Source organism: Malurus melanocephalus, unplaced genomic scaffold (assembly GCF_030028575.1).
Source record: "Malurus melanocephalus ecotype Western Australia unplaced genomic scaffold, MMel_1.1 scaffold_43, whole genome shotgun sequence".
Lineage (NCBI taxonomy): Eukaryota > Metazoa > Chordata > Aves > Passeriformes > Maluridae > Malurus > Malurus melanocephalus.
In genome coordinates, this window is record NW_026623275.1 from 302908 (window position 1) to 329008 (window position 26101).

Genomic DNA, 26101 nt, shown 5'->3' on the forward strand with positions numbered 1-26101 from the left:
GCTCTTTTTGCTCCTTTTCTCCTTTTCAAACACAAATGGTCCATAGAACTCTGTGAATTACGGTTGGTAATGGGAGAAATAAGAAGTCTAAAATTTGCTCGATTGCAGCTATGATGCATTAAGCTCCAGGCATCAATCTCAATTGCAGCACTTTTTCTCCAAATGGGCAATATTTTACAGTTATCACTCTCTAAACAAAACACAATTTATTATTCACACAATTCGATAGCTACAGCAGCCAAGACTAGGAGCAAAAGAGYCTTCAGACATGAGGAAGGTAAAAGCAATGTCATACTTTAAATTGACTTCATATGATCAATGCCAGAAGACAATCATCTGTAAAATTATGTTCATGCCCTGATCAAATGCAATCATACCCTATGCAATTGAATTTGGAAAAAGTGAAAGAAAATTATTCCCATTGCTTTACTGGTGTTGTTAATGTGTTCACAAAATAATCTTTGAATAGATTAATTAAAATATTTACAGCAACTCTACCTTTGCCCTCTTAGTTCCAGGTCATTCTGGTAGCTCTGAATACTGCAGAAATATGTTTACCTACAACCAGTTTGATGAAATTAGTGGAACAAATCTTGACCTATTTCCAAAGTTAAAGGTATATAATTTATTTTTTGAATCAAATGTTTCTATGCTGCAAACATTTTTGTCTTCATTATTAAAACAGCAAGAGATTTGAAGCCGGCTTTATTTTGCAGTATATATGCTTTTTGTGTTTTCCACAATTTTCTTAATAGGAGTGCRATAGCCCATTTAAATTTGGTTTATAGACAGCTTTTCTTCATTTTGGTATCCTACTAGCACCAAGCTGCAGATCTCAATGCAAAGAGCAGCAAGGAATCTTTGTAAAATTTCAGTTGTTCAAATTTGTACATGCATAAATTTATGCACATACATACGTGTTTATATACATATATATATATGTATATATCCATTTGTGCATATGTATACATATTACATAAATAAAAATAGACATATTTACTAATGCATGTGTGTTAGTGGAGCTGGTTTTATTGTATCTCAGGCTCTGCAATCCAAACAGAATTTAACTAAAAGGAACGTCTCCTATGAACTTTGTTACTTTACACATAGGTGTTTCACGTAATTTAAACCGAGCACGTGATTTCTTCTTGGGAGCCTCCCTACGTTATCTCCTCGATCTTCAATGCCCAATCTGCACAGGAGCTTATTTTGCTGCTGCCACTAGAACTATGATTTTGGGTTACTTCTTTCCACTTCAGCCAGGAGCTAAATTAGCAAGAGCACATCCCCCTAAGTATAGGTCCATAACCTCACTGCAAATAACAGTTCAGGCGCTGCCAGCTGAGACCAGCTCCCTCACTAACCAGGCTTGATGCTTTTAGACACTGGTCAAGCTGACAACTGACACGGTGTCCTCAAACACACATTGCTCAAGCCGTTTGCTCAGCCTGCTGCTGCCAAGAGGGCTGATTGTGCAGGCAGCTGGCAGGAAGATGGGAGTACATCTGGCGATCCTCCGAGAGTGGGCAGGGAAAAYGAAAACATCACATCTCAGCCAAGCCCAAGATAGGATTCTAGGTGAAGCTCATGCTCTACCAGATCCAAACAGACTTTGGCAAAATCATCACGAGGAACCTCCCACTCCGAGTGGCCTTGGCTTCYATTCTGTCTTTGAACGACCACCCTGCTATGACACCCATGCACCAGGGAAAACCAATGTAGCCAAGTGCACAATGAAGAAATTGAGGCCACGAAGCAGGCAGGCTGCAATGCGGCAGGTATGCCACCAGACCATGGCAATCACCAGAGCTGTCAAAACTATCTCCATCTCCATGGAAAGACTATTCCAAGATGGAACCCATGGCAGAGCAATGGCCATAGTGCTGGACAATCTCAGCAGCAGATGAAAGCTAACTTGTCCCTGAGAAGCAGCCATGGTCAGCCATGCAGGACATCAGGAGGRWAGTGTGATGCCTGTGAGCAATAGAAATTTGCCAGYGGGGAAAATAATCTAAGGATTTAGGGTCTGTTTGCAGYGTTTTGGTTGTTGTTACCTGCAAAATCTAAGCCAAGGTTCTCTATAAAACAAAACCAAGAGCCTAGTGAGTCTGGTGTTAATTAAAAGTTTAGTCTCCACTCAAGGCACTCKGAATTTAGACCAGATAAGCTGAAATCAGTCTCAGACAGTGTGGTCCTGGTTGTAGAGAGAGCTTGCACAGCGCAGGATTACACAACTGCTGTTTCAGGTTGGCAGTCCCAGTGTAACACCATCACTGGCAGCTGATCATTTGGCTGAAAACCTGAACGGGCCACCAAACCACCTCTGAGCACACACTTACAGCACTTCTGCTGGACATCATGTGACCTCTCAACAAGGAAACAGGTTCTCTGCCTTACTGASCCTTGTTATTGCCACATCCACAAAGGGCCTGTCTGAAGTGTCCTCCCTCCCAGCCCCTCCACACTGGTCCAGGTGTACCAGAGAAMGGCAGCAGTGAAGTGTCTGGTCCTGCTCAGTGAGGCAAGGTCCCTGTGCAYTGATGTGGCTCTGCTCTTGGTGTGTGCTCAGCAAGTCAGTAATTTGTCATGAGCGTGGGCCCTATCCATACATGGCAGGCTGGAGGAGGAATGACCTCAAACTCCGCTTCTAATCCAGGGGGCGTTGCCAAAGCGCAGTGTTTGAGTTTGATGCATGAAGCGCAGAGATATTTTCAGCTACTGAATCACACTTTTGGCTCCACAGCTAACTTGAACTTCTCCTTAGTTTTGTTTGTATTTTTTCGCATTCTGCAATCACCACTGACTCTCAGAAAAATAGGTGGTGTTTTAAAGGAAAAAACCCTACATAATCAYAAATGTGAAGATTTTTTTAAAAATCAATTTTTAATAACTTTATTTTATATTCTTGTACATGTGGAGGAGTGGAGTTAAACAAACTACTAACAGAGTATGGTGCATCACCAATGTCCAGCTTCTTTATTTCACATTCGAAATATATGCTATTAAATGCTGCCAGTGAATGTTTTCTAATGACTGTGTCCAACACACAATGAAACAGTCTGAAAAATTAATCAGTGCAACAGCAGTTAGTTTGAACACAGCTTCACAAGAGCTCTTAGCTATATTCCTATAGCTGAAGCAAAAATATTTGCCATACTTGCCCCATGAAAYCATATCCACTTGGCCACAATTCACCACCATAATTTGAAACTGCCAGTAATGAAACAGCAAAAGCTCATTTTACAACACAATGGGCATAAGTCTTAATTGGCTTATCCTGCCCATTACAACTGCATCACCTCTCTGTGCTGCGGCCTGAGCCTGCTCTCATTGATTTACGAGGAAAGCTCKGGCAGACAAATTATGCAATCTTATTCACAGCTAAGCAAGTCATTAAAGCATATGCTTAATTCCACCTCTAATCAGAAAAAGTCAATTCAGCAAAGCAAAGCATGTGCTCAAGTCAAAAGTGAGTAAGTAGTGTGCATCTCTTTGAATTTGGGTTTTTCACAGAGTGGGGATGTTGCACAAAACTTCCCTTGATTTCCTTTGGAGCTCATCAGGCTGAAAGGTAGAATTCAGCTGTTAATCAAATCGTCACTCATGCATGTAAAGTATTAGTCTTTTTAACTCATCCATGGGTCGGTTAAGCAAAAACAAGTTTAAAAAAAGCCATGGGACATATCCTTGGAGTGGACACAGATATATTTACATACCACCCATGGACTGCAGGGACCAAAGAGGCAGGAGTTAACACAAAAAAAATGAAGAGGGTGCCATAGGCAATTCTGTACATCCAGAATTCCYGATGAGCCTCACTGAGCCTTTTAAAAGAGTGAATTAGGAGCTTTTCTTATCTACTGGAAGAAGAGTGAAAAATAATGGGCATTTCAACTCTTCATTTACATTTTTCTCATGCAGCAATGAGGAAAGAGTGGGGACAATAAACACACTACTTTGATAAGGRGTGTGGCTCTTCCCTTGAAGGACTGAAGTAACAGGGCAGCCTCTACATCATCTGAATGAAACCTATTCCTTTCCTTTAAATTTCCTTTAGTCTTAGCAACATTAATCTACCAGAGATGACTTCCAGCCAAGCACAGATTCCCAGGAGCATTCCTCAACTGCAGACAAGTGGGAAAGGAAAAGCCTGTTGCAAAGAGCAGGGCTGGAACCAGTCATGGGGAATTTATGCCCAGCAGCAGGCTGCACCATTTGCCTGCCTCTGCCCTTCTCCCCAGATGAAGGAGCCTTATCTACCTCTGCAGATACCAGAATCAATTACAAACACCATGGGGCTGCCCTAAATTATGCTCTGCTGCCCGAGGCTGCTTTCTGCCAAGCTCCTAAGCCAGTCCCCACAGATAAAGCTGTGGGGAATGTGGAGAAGGGAGCACTGAGGGCCAGGCTTTACCTGTTCTTCAGCTCCTCCAGCTGCTGTCAGCGCACAGACTTGTTCTTTGTTTGAGATTGCAATCTGTCCCTGCCCCAAAGGTGCTGCCAACTGTAGAGTATAAATGTTTTCAGAAATTAAACAACTCCAGAAAAATGCACATTATTCAAACATCTCTGCTCTTCCCAGATGACACAACGTGGAGCACAGTGCACAAACAAAAATGGACCAAACAAAGGACAGAGCCATTGCGGACAAAAAACCCCTCATTTAGTGAAGGACTTCCCTGCTCTCTTTACAGCCATTAGGATAGAGATAATGCTGAACTGGCTGGTCAGCCACAAAAACTTGATAAATTGAGACACAGAAGAGACAATTGAAAGCAAGGAGACAAACAGCAAAAATGAGTGAGACRACAGAAGGAAAGCAGAAATGCAATATCTAAACTGCAGCTGTAATTCTGCTRGTAACAGTCACTTTTAAGAGTAGTTCAGTTTGCTTTCCAGTTTTGGAGAGGAAAAGAGTTTCCTTATTAAAAAAACCCAGCTTGTTAGCTGGACTGCTGTGGGTTTTCCCCAGATATTTTGTGGGRCAGGAAAATTACTTTTCTCCATACTTAGGAAAGCAGAAACACTTCTAAGAAATGGCAAAATTCTAACAGCTCTCTGGTGTTGTCCTAGGATTGTTGGGAGGGGAGAGGAAGGTCACATCATTAAAATCTATAGCCACAAGAGCAAGAGCYGTGTTTTAGCTGCTGCTGGCCAGAGGTCAATCCCTGGTGCTGTTCAGAGCTCTCCCAAGGCAGCGCAGCTTCCTTAGTCTTTCTCCTTTACTAGCACAACTGTTACAATTAGGCGGGGAAAGGATAGTTATTGTTGTAGTAATGTTTTTGTAGGTTTATTCGGCAGCTTTTCTAGCAGGATTTTTAAAAGTATAGCTTTGATAATGTGCAAATATGGGAAAGAAGGATTTCCACATTGGCCAAAGAAACAGTTGTGGCAAGACTACCTATTTTTAACATGGTTTATTCCTAGCACTATTTCAGACACAGTATTTTCTCTCCCATCTGTTGACACAGTTGTTTTGTTTCTCCAAGACATRGTTGTCTGTCTCTGGGGGATAAAAACGAACACCAACACCAACACCCTGAATAGCTGCAGAGAAAAACATGAGCCTGAAACCCAATGAAACAGTGATCTGGTCAAACGGTAACACAGGCAAAGCTTTGTGACGGAAATGTGGAGCAATTCTTCAGATGCCTCTTAAAATTTACATCATGTCTTTTAACTATTACTGTGAATCTTTAAAATTCAGATCTGGCATAGCAAACAACTAACTAAGATGGTTTATTGATCGAAGGAGCCTGACTGCAAAGCTGCTCCTGGAGCAATGCACTTGTCTGTTCAGGAGGGATGCAGACATGGAGTAAGGTGGATCCGCTTTCTTTAATAAGCGAAGGAAAATGTAATGAGAGCATCAAGGGGAAAAAAATAAACCTCTAAGGTTGATAAAAATTAAACTGGTAAGACAAGACAAAACATTAAGCAATCCTTCTAACTCTCAGGTTGCCAGGCTGTTTTCTCTGATTTTTAATGATAATTTTTTTGCCTCGTTGGACTGCTGGAGTTCATGGTTATGATCACCCAGGCAATTTGAAAACCTTATGTCCTCTCAAAGGCATTTCAGGCAGCTTGAGAGTTYCTAGGTGGAAGCAAATAAAACTGAAGCATGGCTAAGGTAGGCCCTCTGCAGATTACTAAAGCACCTCTGTTCTTGTAGAACAGCCTATTTGCTGGAAAAGCTGCAATATGAAAACCTGATATATTAAAGGTCAAGACTCCAATACAGAACAGACTCATCTGTATTGTACTTTAATTTCTTTTTATGCCGAGAGGTGCCTAGGGTTCTGAAGAGGTGRCAGAAAGATAAATCATGCATGACAAACTGGAACAGAAGACAAGGCTGTATCCAGAATAGGATAGCTCTGCTGGTGCAGCTGTCCTAGCACACTGTGCTGACAGTGTTCCCAGCACAGACTTCATTCGTACCAGCAAAATTATGTTATTTGCTGGCACAGCTCTTTGCTCAGGTCCCTCTTCCCTCATCCAACACACTGAAAGTATTTCAGTAAAAGTAAAGGTTTGTTCTAAATGTATCCACAGTGAGAGCTTTTGTGTGTGTTAGTCAGAGATCAAGTCAAGGATCACCTTTGGCCAGAGACAGCAAAAATCTGTAAAATAGGTTTGTTCTTCCTTTGACTGAAGTTAAGAAGTACTTTGTAAAGCCCTCAGTACTCGCTTCTACCCCCGTTGAGAATATTACCTTCTCATGTGCTTTTGCAGAAATGCAGAGATAAAATGTCTCATCGCTTCTGCCTTTATCAGAAAGGTTATGGTATTTCCACAAGCAAAAGACATTTCCAGCACTCCTGTGACTGCACCCAGCTCCTCCTCCACCCCTGTTCTGTAGGACTCTTGTTCACCTGGCCCTGCTCATGTCAGCGAGGCTCAGCTTGGGTTCATCACCCTTGCCCAGAGCCATGGGAAGGGGGAAGCAGACAGTGGCACAGCCTTCTCCCAGGATGGAGAAGGGAGAACCACGACATTCAGTGACATGGCAGAAAATTATGCCAAACCAAGTGCCTGGTACTATGTGGGCAGTTTGGGGAAACAACCAAATTCACCAAGATGATGAAAATCACAACTGATTTAAGATGTATTTTTAAAATAATTTTAATAGAAAGCTTTCAGCAGCTGTGTGAAAATATATTTTCCAGGTGTGCTATGTGGCATGACCTACAGGTCACAATCATTCAAGTGATTTAAGATTTTAAGACCATTGTCTGCGATTTTCATAAGTGAATGGGCTGTGACTTCAACATGCCTTTGAAAAAATTAGGATCAGCAAAGGATCTRGCAGCATATTCATACATGGTTTTCAGCCAGTTAGGAGGGTTTGCCTGMTTACCTGCCTTTGGCTTCACAGTGTCTACAGCTGTGGTCATTGGCCACCCAGTATYACCTAATTTTCTTACAAAACATACAGTACCTATTTCTGGAAGGCTGGACTTACTCCAGGCTACTATGGTTTCCATAGACAGGAAGCTTGAAGGTTTGGGATTAAAACAGCAGGAGGTTGAAAAGAAAATTGAGGACCTGGAAATAACAACTGATAGTCCTGACGCAATCATCACTGAGAACACTGMAGCTCTGAGAAATGTAATCAACAGCCTGGAGAATAATCTCAGATAAAAGGCTAGGTTTTGGAGGCCAGTGGAAAGCTCCTGCAAGGACAGGTACAAGACAGGTTCTGGTACACTTTCCCACAGGAGTTTTAAGAATTTCTCCTCAGCATCATGTAGGAAAACATGATACAAAACCTTGCAGCTATCCGAGCTACCCCAGCACATCTTATTTAAAGGAATACTCTTTTTTGGATAAGAGCTATGACAGTAGCTATGAGGAAGACAGTAGCTATGTCTTCCCCTAGCTATGGAAGCTGAAGGTCCTTCTGTCCCCATTTGTTCCAAATGCTGGCTGAAAGCTCACATTTCCCACCTCATTCAGTGTAAGCCCTCCACTGACCTTCAACCAAAGCCAACCCAGATGGCTTTGCCTGGAGTAAGAAACAGAGCACTTCCGATAAGTAGGGTGGGCAGACAGCAATTTCCAGCTTATGCAATGATGATCCATGGACAGAGGGTCATCTTTAACCTTTGCAGTCCCCTGCAACTGTCCACTATCTGAGATCWGAAGCATAGATGATGAGTTAAAGAAAAGGCAAGACAGCAAGCTCAATTTGCTGTATCGCATACCAGACATGCTACTGAACTTAAAGCCCCAAGTAAAAATTATCTATGATGTGGTAMTTGACAGAAGACTAATCACCTCAGAGCAGACACACAGCTTTTAGCCTGAATTTTCAGAATTCGTGAATGTTATTGTAGTCAAAGTATCCCCCTGAATCTCTTTTTGTGATGGTCAACACAAGAAAGTCATAATAAAATAAATAGTCCAAATAGTGTACTAAACCAATCCMTCTCTAAATTACCCTTTTTCACTATGCCCAGGAAACTCATTAAAAAGCAATATATTTTAAAGAAAAAAAAAAATTACTGACCTTTGAAACACAAATGACAATGCAGGTGAGCAGAGTCTCCACTAAATTTGATGTCTGTGTCCAAAAGCCAGGTGCCAGCTCAAACCTAACACTATAAACCATGACACTAAATGGCAGAAAGAGACTGGCTGACTTTAAAGAGATTGGCAGGGATTAGCAAAACCTGGTTTTTGAGGGTGTTTCATATTAACATATGGTATCTTCAAGGCCTGGTTGCCCCAGGAACGAGACAAATGGAAAATGAAGACTTTAAGCTGCCTTTGCTTTCCCTGCTGCGTTCAGCTGACCTTTGGTGTAGCTGCAGGCAAAAGGCTAAGGAGAGTAAGGTGGAGGCAATTTCACCAAAACTTGTCTCCTTAAACCCTCAGGGTTTGGCTCTGTGCTAGGGCCACTGCTCAAAAATTAATAAAACCAGAAAAATGCTGAGAGACCACACTGACTGTAGAAGCTCCAACYAAGGCAAATCTGCCCTAGGAAAGGAGACTGGAAAAGTGCACAGGACAACAGAGTCAACATATTAGGTCCAAAAAAATGTTTCTTCCAGGAAGACATAATGCCACTACTAAGGAACATAAGAAATCAAGCTAAAGGCTTCTCATGAAGAATAAAACAAACCACAGTGATCACTCAGAAACTCAGACACAATGAATGGTTRAGAAAAGTGATAAGGTGAGAAAAAAAGGACAAAACAGATCCTTACTGAATTCTACATCTCCAAAGAATTATCTGAATTCCCARTTGAGTGTTTCCAAAGATTAATACCACCGATTATTATTCAGGAAGTTACAACAGATATATTAAAATTCAGTCAGTTATGTTCCAAACTGTTACTGCACTGTTCTGGAACCTTTGTGACCACCAGAAACTGCTTACATGATAAAAGAGCAAGCACTCAAAGAAATGTAGCTATTTTTTTTTCTGTCAGGTATACTTCATGGGAAACAAGCAGAATTACRAGAGCCCTGGAAGAGGCTCCAGGCAGAGCCCGATGAACCTCGCATGACCTTAGGATGGGTAAACCACTTCTCACCGCTTCCTTAAAGATTGCTCACTAGCACACCAATCCTACAGTAGTTTCAAATGTGATTAAAAGAGGATAAGCAAATGGAGTGAGAAATAACTTGCTGGGGCCACTCCATTTCTTTCATTCTGACAAGTCAAAGAAATACTTAACTTGAATTGCAGATGAAGATTTTGGCACCTATGTTCCAATGTTTTTCATGCCATTTCATTACAACTAGTCCTGGCAGTGAGCAATGAAGTCCTCCTGTGTAACATTATTCTCTAAAATTTTATACATTTCCTATCTTTCAAATATGAAGACATTTCTGGGAAAAGAAAAAAGAATCATTCTAAGGAATAAAACAAAATATTTAAGCATAGCCTAAATATTTAAAAGATATTTTTCATATCAATTTTGAAAGATCATCCATAAACACAAGCACAACATTGAATTTGTGTAATAATTATTTGACACTTTATATCTGCAACAAGTGCAAAGCAATATTCATCATATTTCTAGCTTACATGCTGTTCTTAGTGCAGAGGGATTTTTTTTGTCAATAGGGCTGTAACAATTCACATACCAACTGGAAGAACCAGTCAATCTGAGAAGAGTTGAATCTGAAGAGAACAAAAATCACAGAAAYATTTGGGATGAAGCCACCTCTAAATGGGTCATCCTAGGTCATTTATCATAGTCGCTTATCTAGTCTAGCCATGAMCGACTCCACACCCTCCCATGGCAGTTTGCTCCACTGACCTAAATGCTGCACAGTAGTAACCCCTTTCCAATATTGAACAGTTTAGCAAAGCACTCCCTGCTGCAGTTTAACCACAGTATTTGYCCCCACTTTTCTCTTCAGCAACATATGAAAATATCTTGCCCTTTTCATTCCAGCCCTTGCAGATATATGCGGGCACCTAAAGCTCTCACTTAGGCTGTCTCCAGACTCAATGTACCTAGCTTTCTTCTCTCAAATACACTTTCATCTTGACTTGGGCTTTTCCATCTTCCTGAAGAGTTCTCTGAATTGAGGCTGCCCTTTGGCTCTTTGATTTTGTGGGCTGAAGAGGATCTTAAATATTTGCACCAAGTCTAGTTAGGAATTTAATTTATGAGGCTTGAAGTTACAAATATGTCATTGCACGTCTCCCTGCTTTATGGTGGCATTTGTTCTTTCAAATTTAATATTGTTCTCACAAGAGATACCTCAAGAAAATCCCACATCCAAGATCAATAATCACGTTAAAGAGCTAGCTGGAATTTAATACCACTCTTCTTCAGGATGTGCCCTGTAATTCCAGAGAACTTCCACCCAAACATGAACAAGGAGGGTTATCTCCCTGCATAAATTTATTCCACCTCCATTTGGGATTGCTCAGACTGAAGCCACATCAGCACCAAGATTACCTGAACATTTTCACAGAGCATATGGAGGCTGTTGAGGCCTCACTAAATTCCAGTAACAGGAACTTAAAAGCTACTCCTGATACGCCTGGTCTGCAAGCATGGCCCATATACTTTGATTTCTAAGTAATGCCCTTCACCTGATATATGTGACACACCRTGCTCCCAACACAGAGGAGTCCAGGAGCACTGGGGACACTTCCAGCAGAAGCTGGTGGCCTCCTCGTGCTTACAGAATCTTTGGCTGAGCTGTCTGGAGTCACACTGTGCRTGCAAGGCATGTGCCACCACACATCCACCTGTCCTAGCTCTGCCCATGCCTAATGCAGATCCCACTGAGGGACGTCTGAGCGACCCCTAGAGATGGACTGGGGTGGTCAGGTTCTCCACCTGTGAMAGAACACCTGTGCTGGTTTTGATACCTGACAACAGGCAATTTCCCCAACTGTAGATTTAAAGCAATAATCATTTGTTGTATMATCGTATCATAATGATACCTGGGACATAAAATCATTTGCCTGTAACATAAAGCAAGTCCATTTTCCCATTAAAAGCACATGACTAAAGAAAGTGGTAAAGACACAAGAAGGGGAGACTTATTTTCCTCTGTTTTGACACAAAGATCGGSAGAGCATATCCCAACCACTCTGCTCCACTGTTACTCAAAGAGCTGCGATGTAAGACTCATCCAACTTCGGAATCAATACAGGAAGGTTTCAGTTTCTTAGCTTTTCACTGTTTCAACAAAGAGAGGACGCCACTGCTGGGACTGCTTTGCCTTATGCCAGCACGAGGAGCTGAAAACACAGATTACAATAGCATGGCACGAGCAATTTCCATATTAAAGGGAGAGCTGTAAAGTCTGATACAAACAGACAAGCATTACATTTTCCAACATGCAGCTCAGAAGACAGGCTTATTGACCATAAAATGAATTATATAACCCAGCTTGTATTATGTCATCTGAGACCTTGGCTAGGCCACTACCTTTGAGCAAATATATACACACATATATATATATGTATTTTATATTCATAATATATATAATCTTTTTCCCAGACAACTGTCAAGTTACATTCCTTATGTAACACTGCTGCAGTGCTAACCTGAAGCATAATGACTATGCTCATTATAAGGTTATTATGAGTTCTGAGACGAAGAGCTGTCAATAATTCCATTTTCTCCATATAAGGTAAAACATGGTCTTTGTTGCAAAGGGAATCCCAGTTATATCTGTTCAAAATGTTAATTACAGCAATAAACAGGTAAGAGCAGTAACCACAGGTCTCCCTCCAGCAGGGCATGCAGGCCTGTATCTCAGGAGGTGTGTGGAACAAGGAAAACAGATGCTGCACTCTCGCCTGCTGGATCTGGCCTTAGTGTAAAATCCTCTTTATCCTTGTTCTAAAGAAGATGGTACACAATCCTGCAGTGTTTATGGCCAAACACACTCAACGCTTTTTGTATAAAACATATAATACCTATACACAGTCAATTTTCTTGATCGTTCAGTCTAGCTTTTTTTTTTTTTTTTGTCATTTTTGCTGTCAATTCAGTGCAGCCTATTAAAGACTGTAAAAAGAAATGGCCTTCAGCAGGGATTTGTATGCCAATCACACAATCTCATTTTATTTCAGAAAAAGAGCTATTGAACAGGTTCTTCAGTTTTTAGATAAGCGAGGTCCAACTTTCAGATGTTGCTCTTATGTTGTCATTMCATTTTGCCAGTGACTTCCTGTTTAATATGCTGTAAGACAAACTGATACTTGCGCAGTTAGGTTACAAATGTGTCAAATCAGTTTGATAATGATAGGGTAAGTAGGTAACTCCTAACTCCTTCCTGTCCATCTATACATTAGCAGGTTTTTTGGTCATCTTTTCTTTTAAAGATCTCTGATCTACAGGTTTTTCAAAGGCCCCATCACTAGCGAACCAGCTCCTGTCACTGTGAGCTCTTGTAGTAAAAAAGCATAGGTGTTCCTTTCCAAGRATTCCACTGTATCCCTTGTCATCAATATCCAACTGAGTTACAAAGTATACTGTGTATKCTGCCAAAACCCTTACTGGGGTTTGTCCTGGCTTGCAGCAGATGTTTGCCTGCATTTGTACTCCCAAGAACCMGCCAGAGTTTGTTCATTGCTGATGGATCAGTAGGAGATCAAGGTGCAATGCTGCCAGCAGCCTCCTCTGCCTGCTCAGTCCCTCTCTCCCCTAAACCTGTGGTCTGCTTCAGGGCAGCCAGGGCCCAGGACCTGGGCTGATGGATCAGACCCCCCTGCTATCTAAAAGACAGGTTTCAATGACTAATATTCTACAGTAAAGGTCACTGAGGCTGAAATGAAAATCTTGGTAACAACATGGAATACAGGCAAGTTTATTTCAGTGTGTATATTACCAGAATTTTTAATTTTTTTTAATGAACTAGGAAAAGAGAAGAAACCCTAACTTCAGGGCTCCTGCTCCAYCGAGTTCATCTGCCTGCTCCAGGCAGTTCATCTAATGCAGCAAAGAACAAACCAAACATAGTGAGACAGCCCTGTTTCACCACCTCACTGATACAGTGCAYTTCCCTTTCTCAGCCTCCAGCCCAGTCTGCCACCTTGCAGAGCCTCCTCCCAACCCCAGTCCCGAGGCTGAGCCAGCATTTCATACCCTSCACTTCAGACAAGTGACACGAATTTGCAGCTGGAGGTGAGAGAGCGGTTGCAAAGAAAGCACAAACCTTCTCACGTCCATGCTGTCCCTACATATCCCTGCCCTTTCCTAGTGCCACTCACAGCCTGCCTTTTTTGGGATCAGCCCCTACCCKCAGTGGCCCCCAAGCCCTTTTTGTGGGACCAACACAGGCTCCACTCCCCGCCTGAGATGCTGAGGAGTGACAACCAAGAGTCTGCTCCTGCACGATCCACCCCAAACCATAATCYAAATGTATCTTCCAATTCTACTCATGTATTTATAGGCCCCTGCATGGGGACGAATTATGCTTTCAAAAATATTACAGGAAAATGATGCAAGTGATTGTCATTAAAAAAAACCCCATCATAATTTCATTAAAAATTAACAAAAAGAAAGCATTAGTGTTGTCCTGCCAACTGGGGGTTGGGGGGTGTCTCACATTATTAAATTGAGAAGGCCAGCAATGGAAAGCCTTTTTAGATTGGTGTTTCCATTCCTTCCTCTTTTGCTTGGTTGAAAAGTCCTGCATAATTAATACTGTAGTACTTAATAAATGCTTATGAACCTACTACCTCTCTGCTTTTTCCATTTAATTAGGTGATTGACTTCAGGCCTACTATAAATTATAATGACAATTTAATTACTTTTTTAATGTGCACACTTAAAAGATTTATAAACAGGAATAGGGTAATACAGTGCACTCAAAATTAGAAATACCATGAGCTGGAGAACAGCACAAAGTAATGACATCCAAAGCATCTCCTCAGTGTCTGAGCAGCTGCAGTGACTGGGAGGTAGGGTATTTAAAGTGTCTGGTACAACTACAGAGAATGGTATATTTCTATCCAAATGCCCACGTACACCTCTTTTAACTTCTCCTTCCAGCATTTGCACAGATCACTTGGCTTCATGGCAGAAATGTAAAGGAGCTCCAAGGACAAGCCATGCCGTGGACTGCAGTGTCTCTCAAGTAAAGGCATTCACAACAAGTGGAAGACCCTTTGTGTTCTCTTAAACAAATCATAAAACTTCTGCATCACTTCATCATAACACAGTCATTGTTAGAATTTGCAGGGGCCCAAAATCTCCTACGATATTCCAGCTGGCACAGGCAAACTGCCAAAGACAATGGATTTCATCATCTCATGAACAGACCCTTCCTAGTCAGGAGGCAGAAATGTCTGAGAAAATTTCRCACCATCAGCACCACATCCTACAACAATCCAAGTTAACTCTTCTGGTATTGTTTTGCCACCTCAGACTCACTCCCCTGTCGCTTACAGGAATGTAAAAGCTAAGAAGATTGCATATATAACAAATTAAATAAGAATCAAATCCTTCAAACCAGTGCTCAGAAAAAGTACATTTGCTAAACTAAAAATTACCTTTTTAAATTTAAATAGTTTAAGATAATAAAAGAAGATTTAGCTACTTAGTTAGCCTACSTAAATGTCCAGACATTTCCAAGCCCTGGGTGGTCATTGAAAACAAAGAAAGCTCTATTTTCTACAAGTCACCTGTCACCAACAGAGACACGACAGCATTTGTTTGAAATCACACAGTATGCTAYATCAGTGAAAACTTCTCATGTAAAAAGTCATTAAAATTTGGGCTAGAGGAGACRCTTTCCCATCTGGGAGCTGAATCTGGTTTGGTGTGACTATTCCTGTCTGTTAATTTAGGAGTACAAAGTATAACTCTACATTCTTAGCATACTTACTGGAGATGCTGGCATCTCTGCAACCTGAACTGCTTACAGAGAAGAAAAAAAAAAAAAAAAAAAAAAAAAAAAGAAAAAAAAAAAAAAAAAAAAAAAAAAAAAAAAAAAAAGACTGGGCAATTCACAGCATGCTAGTAAAATTATGGGCAATTCCACATTTTAAGCATCATCTATCAACAGTGCTGAATATCAAAAGGGGAAAAAATTAAAATGCATTGCCAAGGCAAATGCTGTGATAATTGTAACTGGTTTTTCTTTGTAACACAGAAAAAAAAAATCCCAGACACTCATCTCATTCACACCCAGTGAAGCTGAATGAAAAGCGGATCGAGCCCACAGCTTTCTCATGTGCATGCCTGTCTACCTTGGCCAGCACAGAGCAGGACCAGAAAAGGTATAGGTGAAAGAAAACCCACCAGGAGGCTGAGCAGCACGGTGAATCACAGGGAGCTGCTTTGTCTGCAGCTTCCGCTCTYGGAGGAACTGTGCAGGGCTGAAACAATGGCTCTCCTATGGAGCTGCATCTCATCTACCTCATCTACAGCCAGTGATGAATGATGGGTCAAGAGGGCAGCAGACTTTGGGTGCACAACTCTTAAATACTTTATCAAAGATGGCAAAAGGCCATGTGCTTCAATAATACAGCAAATACTTCCTTTTGCTGTATAGCAGACAAATTCCTTCCTCTCTGCTAGCTCAATCTGATGCTTTTGGTTCACAGCTCAGAGCGTGTGCAAGTTCTATATTCGCAAAACACACACRTAAAAAAGCTGCAGTTTTCTGAGACCATTCAACTGTAAACATTCTCACAGAAATCAAAAGTCTGCCCTATCTGTGCTGAAATCCTCTGCATTCATAAATATGTAATTCTAGGGACCTGTGGGGTTTCTAGACAATAAAATATGGCACATTTTACTCATTTTAAAAAGTGAAACTGAATAATAAAAATTGAAAAAAAATCTAAAACTATAACTCATCCAAACTTTTCTCTCAAGAAACCCCAACATGAAAAACATAATGATTTGATAGAAATAAAAAGCTGCATAAAATATAGAAACTTTGTCCCTGGTTTAAATGAAGATTAATGAAAGTAATAGGCCTTGTGATATAACAAGATACTTCAACACTAACAGTTTGACAGTATTGTGCTACCCAGAGAATTACAATTTAGGAAGACATACAAGATGAGTTGGAATACCTTCATGACATAAAAATACCTTTATGTAAAATAAAACTGAATCAACATTTAAAATGTTCTGAAGTAAGACATCTTACTGCTTAAGAGTTGTCAACGGTTTGTCYCAGTTTAGAGAAGAGGCAAATTGTTTCAGAACCTTCCACCATCTAAATTTTCTTTCAACTACTTTTGTCTTCTGTCCCTCCTTAGCTGTTTCTTCATCTGTTTATTCCGTTATTGATCTAATGGCTCTGAATTTGAGAACAAAATTCATGTACTAACAGGACAGAAAGCTGTGGGCTCATGTTTGGTTTTTAAAGGAAGTTCCAGAAAGCAAATTCGAAAAAATCTCCAAATCACCTTTGATCATTTCAGCTCCCTTACAAAAAATGTCAGCAACAGGAGAAGTCCACTTGGGCTCCCACCCACTGAGCACCAGAAGCTGAGGTAACACTGTCATTTTGGGGTTGTTGTTTAATGGCAACGACACTTAACACTGGATCATAAGTTTCCCATTTTGGAGGCTTTGAGGAGTTGGTTGACACCAAAGTGCCGATGTGACCAGTGCAGGTTTTCCGGCAGCGCCGTGTGGGCAGTGAGGCAGCGAGCTGTGCCATCCCTCCACCCACCTTGCAGACTCGGGGATCCTGTGCTTTTTGCCTCCAGACACATTAGGGCAGCAGAAATGGGTGGTTTCCCTCCCAATGGGTGGTTTCCCTCCCAAAGATCTCACATCATTTTACACTACAGAGATGCATTTGCATCATTTCAATCAAATGCTGTATTACAAATATCACCATAGACCGAGAATTTAAACACTTTAGAACTGAGAACAAYAAATAGAGCTTATGCTCAGAAAATGGAAGGTCTTGGAGTGGAAGTGTCTCAACTTCCTTATAGCGCTGTTGAACAGATTACAAGCAGGCCTGTCATCTCTGCTTCAGTCAAGTGTAAATTTCAGATTAAAAAATTACTTTAATTGATGGTCATGATGTGTACTGAGAATCTTCTAAAGGAATAGTAGCTTTTACACAACCACTGCTCCCAGCACATAAGTAACTCRCCCTCTGAGTATTTTCATTCCTTTTTCAGAGTGTGAAACTGCGATTGGCACCAAACTGCATCACCTTTTTCATGCACTTTCCATCCAAACTGAGAAGCACTTGAGGAGCCACAGTGATGTGTCAGAGAAAAGCATATTGAATGCAACTTTTCTGCGACACCCACCTTCAGTTCATGGCCCAGCACTCTGCTCCCTTTAATTCATCCAGGTGAGGAGAAGCTGACAGCCGGGGGAGGGAAGAGATTGGGAGCCATATGGAGCTAGAGTCAATTTTTGGTACGTATTTGTGAATAGATACAAAAGAGATAAATGCTGGCATGCATAAATTCATATTTTATCAATGCCTATTTTGGTACTTACTGTCAGAGTAATTTATTCCAAAAAAGGCTTTCAAAGGCGAATACCAGTTTAAAGAAAATTCCAATCCTGATTTATTTTTTGCCACAGCAAATCCAGGATCCCAATGGCATGAAGCAGGAGGCAGAAGCCCACTCAACAGTGTTTATCTCACAATGCCAAAAGGGAGAGTGGTGCAGATAACCAAGAGCCCAAGAAACAGATTCTCCAGGTCACTGCTTGAGACAAGCTCCCCAGGAATGGGGCTGCTCGAGCAGGAGTGGGCAACCAGCCTTGGCACAAGGAAGCATTGAGGGTCCAGTCTGAGCTGCTCATGCAGAGAGCAAGCAGAGCTGACGGTTTTGCATGCAGCATCTTTTAATAACGAAGGTTATCAAAATTACAACATTCACTAGATTGGCTGCCTSTAATTGCTGCACCTACAAATGCTCAGTTTCACTTCTCAGACTTATTCAAATAATCCAGCCCCCTTGGGCCTGCAAACCKGAGCTGCAAGTCTGAATATGGAAGGGGATTTATTAAAAGACTGCTGGTGCATCTGACCATGACGGAATGCTAAAAAATGAAAAAGCAATGAAACACACTGAACATTTCTGAGCCCCAGATTATGTTTGGCCTGGATCCAGTGGACACGTTTGATTTCCACTGACTCCCCTATTACAGACTGTTATCTTCCCAAACTTTGGTCTAAGGCCACTGCAAAGGCAAGGGACAGCAGAGCAAAATATCTGTGAGAGTCACTTACTTATTCCATTAGTCACAAATCAAAAATCAAACGAGCCACTTGAAATACTAACAGAATACAAAAACTCATCACTTCCTYMCAGAGAAAGGCAAAAGACCTTATTTGTAAGTGTTGAYTGGAGCATGTGCCATGGCAGAAAATTTCTGGACTCYATTCCCAGCTCTTAAATAGTTCYGTGGCTGGACTTGGGCAAATAGTTYGAATTTTCTACGCTTTTTCAAAATCATAATAAAAAACACATACCCACCTCACAGAATAGAGGCTTCATCAATGTTCCTAACTGACTCTCAGCTTCTTAGGTAGACAGTCCTGCAAAAGTGCAGAGTAGCATTACTTAGATTTGATTTGCTTTAAAAAATTTTAATCTTGTCTAACACTTGGTTGGGTTTTTTTTTTTTTTTATTATCTTCCAGGCAGGAACAATTTTGGATGCCAAATCACTGTCTCTGCCTGGAGACTGGCCTCAGGCTTCTGCTTCRTGCGTCTGTTTACATCATATTCCTACATCTTCCACAATACATATGGTGGATCTGTGAACAGGTCAGCAGGACACAAGCCAAACAATGTACATCCAAATCTGAATGAAGAACACACCAAGTGGGTATTCTTAAAAACAGAACTCTTTCCTAAGAACTTGSTTTCTTCATGGTCACAGTCTGGGTGCACTGTGTAAAAAATGGCTGAGGCACTCTGGTATCTTCTGAATCACTGCCATTACCCAAGAAAACCCCAGGAAGTGGTTTGGATGGGAAGCTGGACCCAGCTTGCGCAGATATCAGCTGATGTCAGAGTACACACAGCACAAAGCCCTAACAATATGGACATTGTGAAACCGGGAATAACCTTCTCTTATCTCCTGCATTTTGGGAAATCATTTCTAACCTGGTGACTACAAAGCTTAGGAACAAGTCAAACAGTTAATTATTCACTATGCTTCCTAATTAATCTCCAGTTCAGGATACATCTCTGTATGCCCATAAAAACACGAAGATCTCCAGTGAGGGAAACAACAGCATGAGCTTTTGGACCTCCTTCTGCAAAGCAATTCGTTTTTCCATAAACAGTTACTATTAGGCAAGGACAAAGCAACAAACCAGACAGCCATCTGTGTAAACCAATTTAAAAGGATGGTGACCTCATAAAATTTTTCAAACTAACGCTCTCCATTTAACTTCTGCCACCCCGTCCTGCCCCAGCAGATCCTGGGTTCGAGCAGGTCCTCGGGTGAGCGCAGCGCTTTCGCTTTAGGGAAAGCTGGTGCTTTAAAGCCACAGTGATTTCAAACCCRTGAAAAGAGCATGTCAATGAAAATACCTCGGCATATATGGAAGCAGGATAACCTTCGTGGCTGCCCACGCTCCCAGAGGGTGTTGCCACAAAGGTCTGTGCTATGTTTGCCAGCTGAGCTTCCTAGAGCTATGAGGTCAAGCGAGCACAAAGGTTCAGGCCGCTGATGGTAACTCAATCCCTGCTGAACTGAGCTCTTTCTTACGGCCCAGAGAGAAGCCAGAACAAGCACAGATGGCAACCACATTAGAAAAGAAGAAAAACCTGATAGCCTTAGAGCAAAACTTATGAATCCACRTACAGCACAGCTATCCTGTGTGCACCCAAGGTGGCCACAGCATCCCCAGCGCATTCTGCTATTTAGCTTTCAATCCAGTGAAGCTTCAGGCAAAACAAAATACCAAGTAGAACCCTCCAAACAAGTGCAAGTAATAAACACCCAAGGACATGTCTTGCACAAGGTCACTTGCAGAGCTGCCCTTTATTCCATTTACTAAAGTCAGTCAGAGCCACACAGGAGCTGAGAGCAGGGTGCATCAGATGATGGTGACATCAGGCCATTGGTAGCACAACAGAAGGAAGTGAACAAACTTTACAAGGGCATGTGGACTASACATTTCARTATYCAAKAAGGYAACTGAAAKAAATGTATATTCTGTATATCTCTTMACATTTCCAAGCACCAGAACAACATAATGGTATAAAYTGTATTTAAAGTGGCAGAAGGAAGAGTTTGCTTCTCCATTATATAAAGATGATGTTTCTAATCCACATAATGCAGACATGGTAAAATTTATCTCCCACAATGCCAAGGCTTGCCACATGGACTCTTTTTTCTYTAGCCATTTTTTTCTTTCAAATAGTCATTACTTTGCTGCTCCCCTGCCACACTCCCTGATGTTTGTGTGCCTGGTTTTGTGTTTGCTTTAAAATAATGGCAGTGAGGTGAAGGTAACTCGCCCTTCTGACMCAGCGCATAATTGTACAAGTGCTTGCGCAGTAATAACCCATCGTACACACAAAGTGACATTTCTCTAATTGGCATTTGCTGTACACAAGGGCACCCTCTGCAAATACAGTGGCTCTTTTATTGGCAACCTCTTTAATGATTTCATTCGTCCTAACACAGAATCTCCTTTCTGTCATTAGAGAAGAACAAACCGTTCCTCACCACAGCCACAGTAATACTATATATTTCTTAATACGTATCACTGAATACTATTAAAGATTAGTCTTAAAAGACAGAGTAGTATTAACAGCTGTCCTGGGAATTGTTCCAGAAAAGGGAACACTTCTGACCTTTGAGCCCATGTTTCAGTGCCTTTTCAAGATACTTCAGAACAAAAGTTCWAGCGGCATCTCCTTTCAGTTTGTCTCATCTTGTTGCATGTAAAAGTGAGGACAGAAATTCAAGAGAAGCCCGGCTGGTGCTACTTTCCCTTGCCTTCAGTTCTGCTGTGTCAGCTGATGCTGGCACACACAGCATATTTCTCTGCCTCCTTTGGTTTTGTCTTTCCTTGGTCACTGCTTTGAGTTCCTACCCAGCCATCTCCACAGTTCTCCTGTCACTACCATGTTACATAAAAACTCAGAAATGGCTTAGGAAACATTTAAATCTGCGCTATCTTGGCAAGCAGTTAATCCTTGAAGCAAATGCTACTTACACAACAGAGTGCCTGCGTTTCCTAGCCTGTCGTGGAGATGTCATGCCTCATCTCCTAAGGCTGGAAGGAATGCACCGCGCTTCGTAAAATAGCTCTGACTTTCCATTTCTACTATATAAGCATCTTGTTATCTGTTTTTATAGGGAGGGAAAATGGGAAAGGGAATTCCTGGAAGAGATTAGAATTGTCAAACTAGCTTTTGATATCTTTTAAACAGCTGAAGCATTAATTTTTTGGCGGCACTGTCAAAAGTCTATGAGGGCTTCCTGACTGAAGTGGAAGAAATAGTACATTTAGTTCAACTACAAGCTGTACTTTTTTAAAAATCCATACGAAAACAGACTCATTATTCATTTTTCTGTTAATATGTGGTTTTGCCCTGCAGTTTCAGTAATATTTTTTGTAAGTCTTTGCAGTCTCAAGAAAGAACTGCAACTTAGAGCTAATGTTTTAATAAACTCTTGTTTATACTACAGTCAAACCAGAACAAACAAAATAAAGCTACAAATGACATTTTTATAGGAAGTCAAGAAAAAGATTCATGTGTCTGAATACTTTAGTTACAGTGTGGTAGGCATGACTATTATTTCCTCTAAAGCTAAATTGTAGCTTTAAAGAACTGGAAGAAGGCTACCCTGGGAATAGAGCATGGATATGACTCGGGCCTCTAAAGAGCAGCTGGATATAAATACCTTACAATTTAATGCAAAACTTCCATCAAGTATTCTGAGAATTTTACAATGGAGCAATGGCAAGATATGGCCATGAGAAACCTGTTTGGAGTCTGCAAAATACCACTGTGCTATATTACTGCCCATGCCTCCCTCTGTAGCAAAACTGACAAAAAACTTCATGAAGAAGGTTTACAGTGAGACAGGCAAGAAAATTACCTTTTCTTAAAGTGATCTTAGAATCCCAGAAATTAGATCAAAAAGGAAATTACCAAAGTATGTTAGATCACATTGTACCCAAGTAAGAAAAATCTATGTAGTATACTTTTCAACATTTTGTCCAAGTCACTTTTGAGTCGCCCAAACTCATCAGCTCCTCTAGTTTCAAGAGAACAGACTTTCACCATAATGATTTTTTTCCTGGTAGTTGAACTAGTACTCCGTTTGCTCATTTGCATCATTTTACTACTTTATACCTCTTTGAGACAGTTATTCCCTTCTAGGTGATCTTGGCTCTGATACCACTGTGATATCCAATTTAATGGAAATCAAGATACGAAATGCTAAACCAAAAAGAGCAACTGACCTTCTGATTTGCAGCCTTTCTCCCCTTTGTAACCAGCGGAAAGCTTCTGCTTGCATGAGACCTGAGCTACCGGTTAAGAGTCAAGAGGGTGGAAAATCACCATCTCGTTCCTTAAGACAGGCTGTATCTCATCAGTGCATGGCTCGGAGCTTTATGGAAGATGGAGAGMTACTAGAAAAGCAGCTTCAAAAGGCTCCTGTTTTCTTTAGTCAATGTGATGCTCCATGATTTGGTTAGACTGAGAAAATTTGGTTACTATCACTTTTCCCTGCGTATTTGTGGAAGAGGGGTTTAATGAATTTTCTGTTTCATAGCTGTAATAACCCCATTTATTTTTCATTTCCACATTACAGACTTCCAGATTAGGATATCTGGCTGGCCTTTGTATATGGAAATAGAATTCCCTGGGGAAGAGAAAGGAGTTTCACACTGCAGATTGTTATCCTACCTCCCAGGCAAGAGACACAAGGTGTTATGACCTCATGGATTGACTTGTTGTATCTCCTCTGTCCCTGAACAAAGATGGTCACAAGCAGCACACAGAGCAATCCCCAAACATTCGTTCACTTCACACCCAAAAGGATAAATAAGGGTGCAAGGATGAAAGCTGCAGAGACTCCATCCTTGAGGATGTTGGAATAAGTTTGTGAAAACAAAATAACCACCTGGTAAGGAGTTCAATTTTTAACTTAGTTGCTCTTATTTCTAACTAGCAGGGTAGCAACTGGCAATTGTAGTTGAGAAAGACTGGATGAGTTTCTGGAAAACTCCTCAATGCCAAAGGCCTGTCTGCAGAGAGACAAAGCCATGTCATGAAACTACAGACATTTGGCAAACTCCTCAGCAACTCTGAATAAGTGGTTTGTACTGCCCTCAGTGCTATTTGCTATTGCAGTGTCATGTAAATCCTTCATGACAGCGGCACTTCAAAAGTACTGTCAGGTGTCATGACAATATCAAGGCTCCTGGGGATATCAGTGTGTGGCATTTCTTCCTTGCCTCCTTTACAGCAAGTTTCCAAGCCAATCTGAACATCATGCAAAAGGCCAGGCTGTGCCTCAGAAAAAAAATTAACTTGGGTTGGAAGGAGGCTTCTTCCTTCACTGTCTCCTTGGAGTACAGGACCTCTTTACCCAGGATAAGCCTGTCCCTTACCTGCTCCTGCCTCAGCATTCACTCCTGGCTCTGTGTCTGAGAGCAGGCRGCTGGTAGGGAGCGCTGGTGGCTGCAGCAGACGGACAGGGATGCTGGGCTGAGTCACTGGCAGCTCACCACTTGTTGAGCTGTTTGAGCTCCTGCAGGAAAAATGCTCACTTTGTGGCACTAAAGAGCAATACTGCCAAGAGCAAAATTGCTACAAGAATTACTACTCCGTGTAGATTCAGGAAACAAGACAGGAGACGAAGAAAAGGCTTTGCCACAATTTACAGGAGTTGGTGCCAGACTGCTGACATAAAGGAGGTACCTTCCGGTCTGCCACAGCACACAGGCTTCACCGGCACTATATTCCTTCTCTCTTCTTCCCCACGTGCAAACAAATGGGCGGATTTCATTCAAATTRACTGTTTGATGCCAGGGTAACATTCATAAATTTATGAATTTACTGACAGCCTAGTCCTGGATCTTCAATATTTTTATGAAAGTTTCTGGCCACTTGCAGGAAGGACTGAGATGATGACTAAAGGTCTCAGGACCAAGGTCATCAGGCACAGGAAGCAGAACACACAGGAAGAGCTGAAGTGTATCTGACTCCACTCATTCACATTACTGCACAAAGTAACATCAAAAAGACGGAAGGTTCTTCATTCATCAATTTATCRACTGGATTAAAAAAAAATATACTCACAAAAATGAAATAACTTTTTCATTGTTCCAAGTTTTCTTTACACTTTATTTTTCTTGTATTATTTCACCRCATTATTTTTCTTCCTTTTCACTTTTGTTACTTTGATCGCTACAAATATGAACAACGTTTATGAGTACCTCCTTATTTTTCCCTACTGAAAAATAATGCCTAAATGAAGTGATGGCTAATCCTTATTTCTTCCATGATACCCAAAGGAACAAAACCCAAAACAAAYGCATGAAAGTATCCAAGCTCTTCCTCCCACAAGCTGGCCAAAACTGAAGTTTCCAAGTAACTGGTTCAATGATTTCAACCCAGCTTCATGRAAACAGAAAGATCACCTTGAGAGATCAAGTATTCGTGACTCTAATAGACAATTTTGAACTACAATGAAGTATACCATGTCCCCTGAAAATGTCAGATCACTACTTTGCCTCATATTTCAGAGTATTTTTACAACATACAGCCAGCTCACACTAACAACATATATTTACTTGTAATTATGATTTCAATARTGACTGAGAAGCATTGCCTGCTCCATACAGTCACTCTTCAAACAAAACAGCCCTGTCAAAACTGAGGGCCAGGCAAGATGAGCTTTCTAATGTTTTTTTTTTGTTGTTCTTACTATCCCAGAGCACCTCTTTGCTCTCAAGAATATTTAAGGTCTGAGAGTATTTTGTGCAAAAATGATACAAAACTATTAAATATCAATTCATTGTTATGACCGTCAACAAACACCCAATACTACAGCAGTTGCACAGAGTGTACAGTCATAGATTCAGCAGGTGGGAGAGGTGGGAGAGAAAAGAATTGTATTTAATCTTTAAAAATATTTCAGAAGGAAGCTCCTGGTATTCCTGTRTCAGATTTAGTCTCCGTTTTCACCTCCCAGGTATGGTAATTACAGTCCTGTGCCCACTGGGAACTAGTTGCACATGGAAACACCAACACACTTTGCTGGAGGAGGGAGAGGCTTGCCAATGGAGATATTACAAAATGCAGCTGTGAATATTTTGACTTTCGGTGAATGTGCAGTATCCCTTGCTCACAACACCTAATTATTTTAACTAAAAAGTTGAATATCTAGATAGCCATTGTGCAGGGCGAGTTTCAAGATTTTAAAGGTGGCCACTGMATAAGTAAGGGCTCTTCTGGAAAATCAAGGCTTTAGCTACCACGGTCATCATTCCTCAATTCAAGTTGTGCCATCAGAACTTGGTGCCTGCACTAAGTCACTGAAGGCACAGGGTGTAGGCACACGGACCCAGGCATCCATGGGGCGTGACTTCCCTGCAGGGTCAGCACCTAAATTAAGTTTGTCCYCAACATGACACCTCTGTCACAGCACACAGGGAGGTACCTACACACTCTGCCAGATGCCAGT

General features: G+C 41.3%; 1 protein-coding gene across 3 annotated transcripts in view; it reads right to left on the reverse strand.

The window, feature by feature from the left end:
- The window catches only part of HIVEP2 (HIVEP zinc finger 2), a 135924-nt gene that overhangs the window by 56534 nt on the left and 53289 nt on the right, over nt 1-26101 (reverse strand). The window contains exon 3 of one of the 3 annotated variants that reach the window (XM_057364820.1): nt 18908-18969. The exons of the other annotated variants lie outside the window; for them this stretch is intronic. The gene's annotated coding sequence lies outside the window, so the exon portion shown is untranslated. The remainder of the gene's footprint in view (nt 1-18907; nt 18970-26101) is intronic. 3 annotated transcript variants of the gene reach the window in all.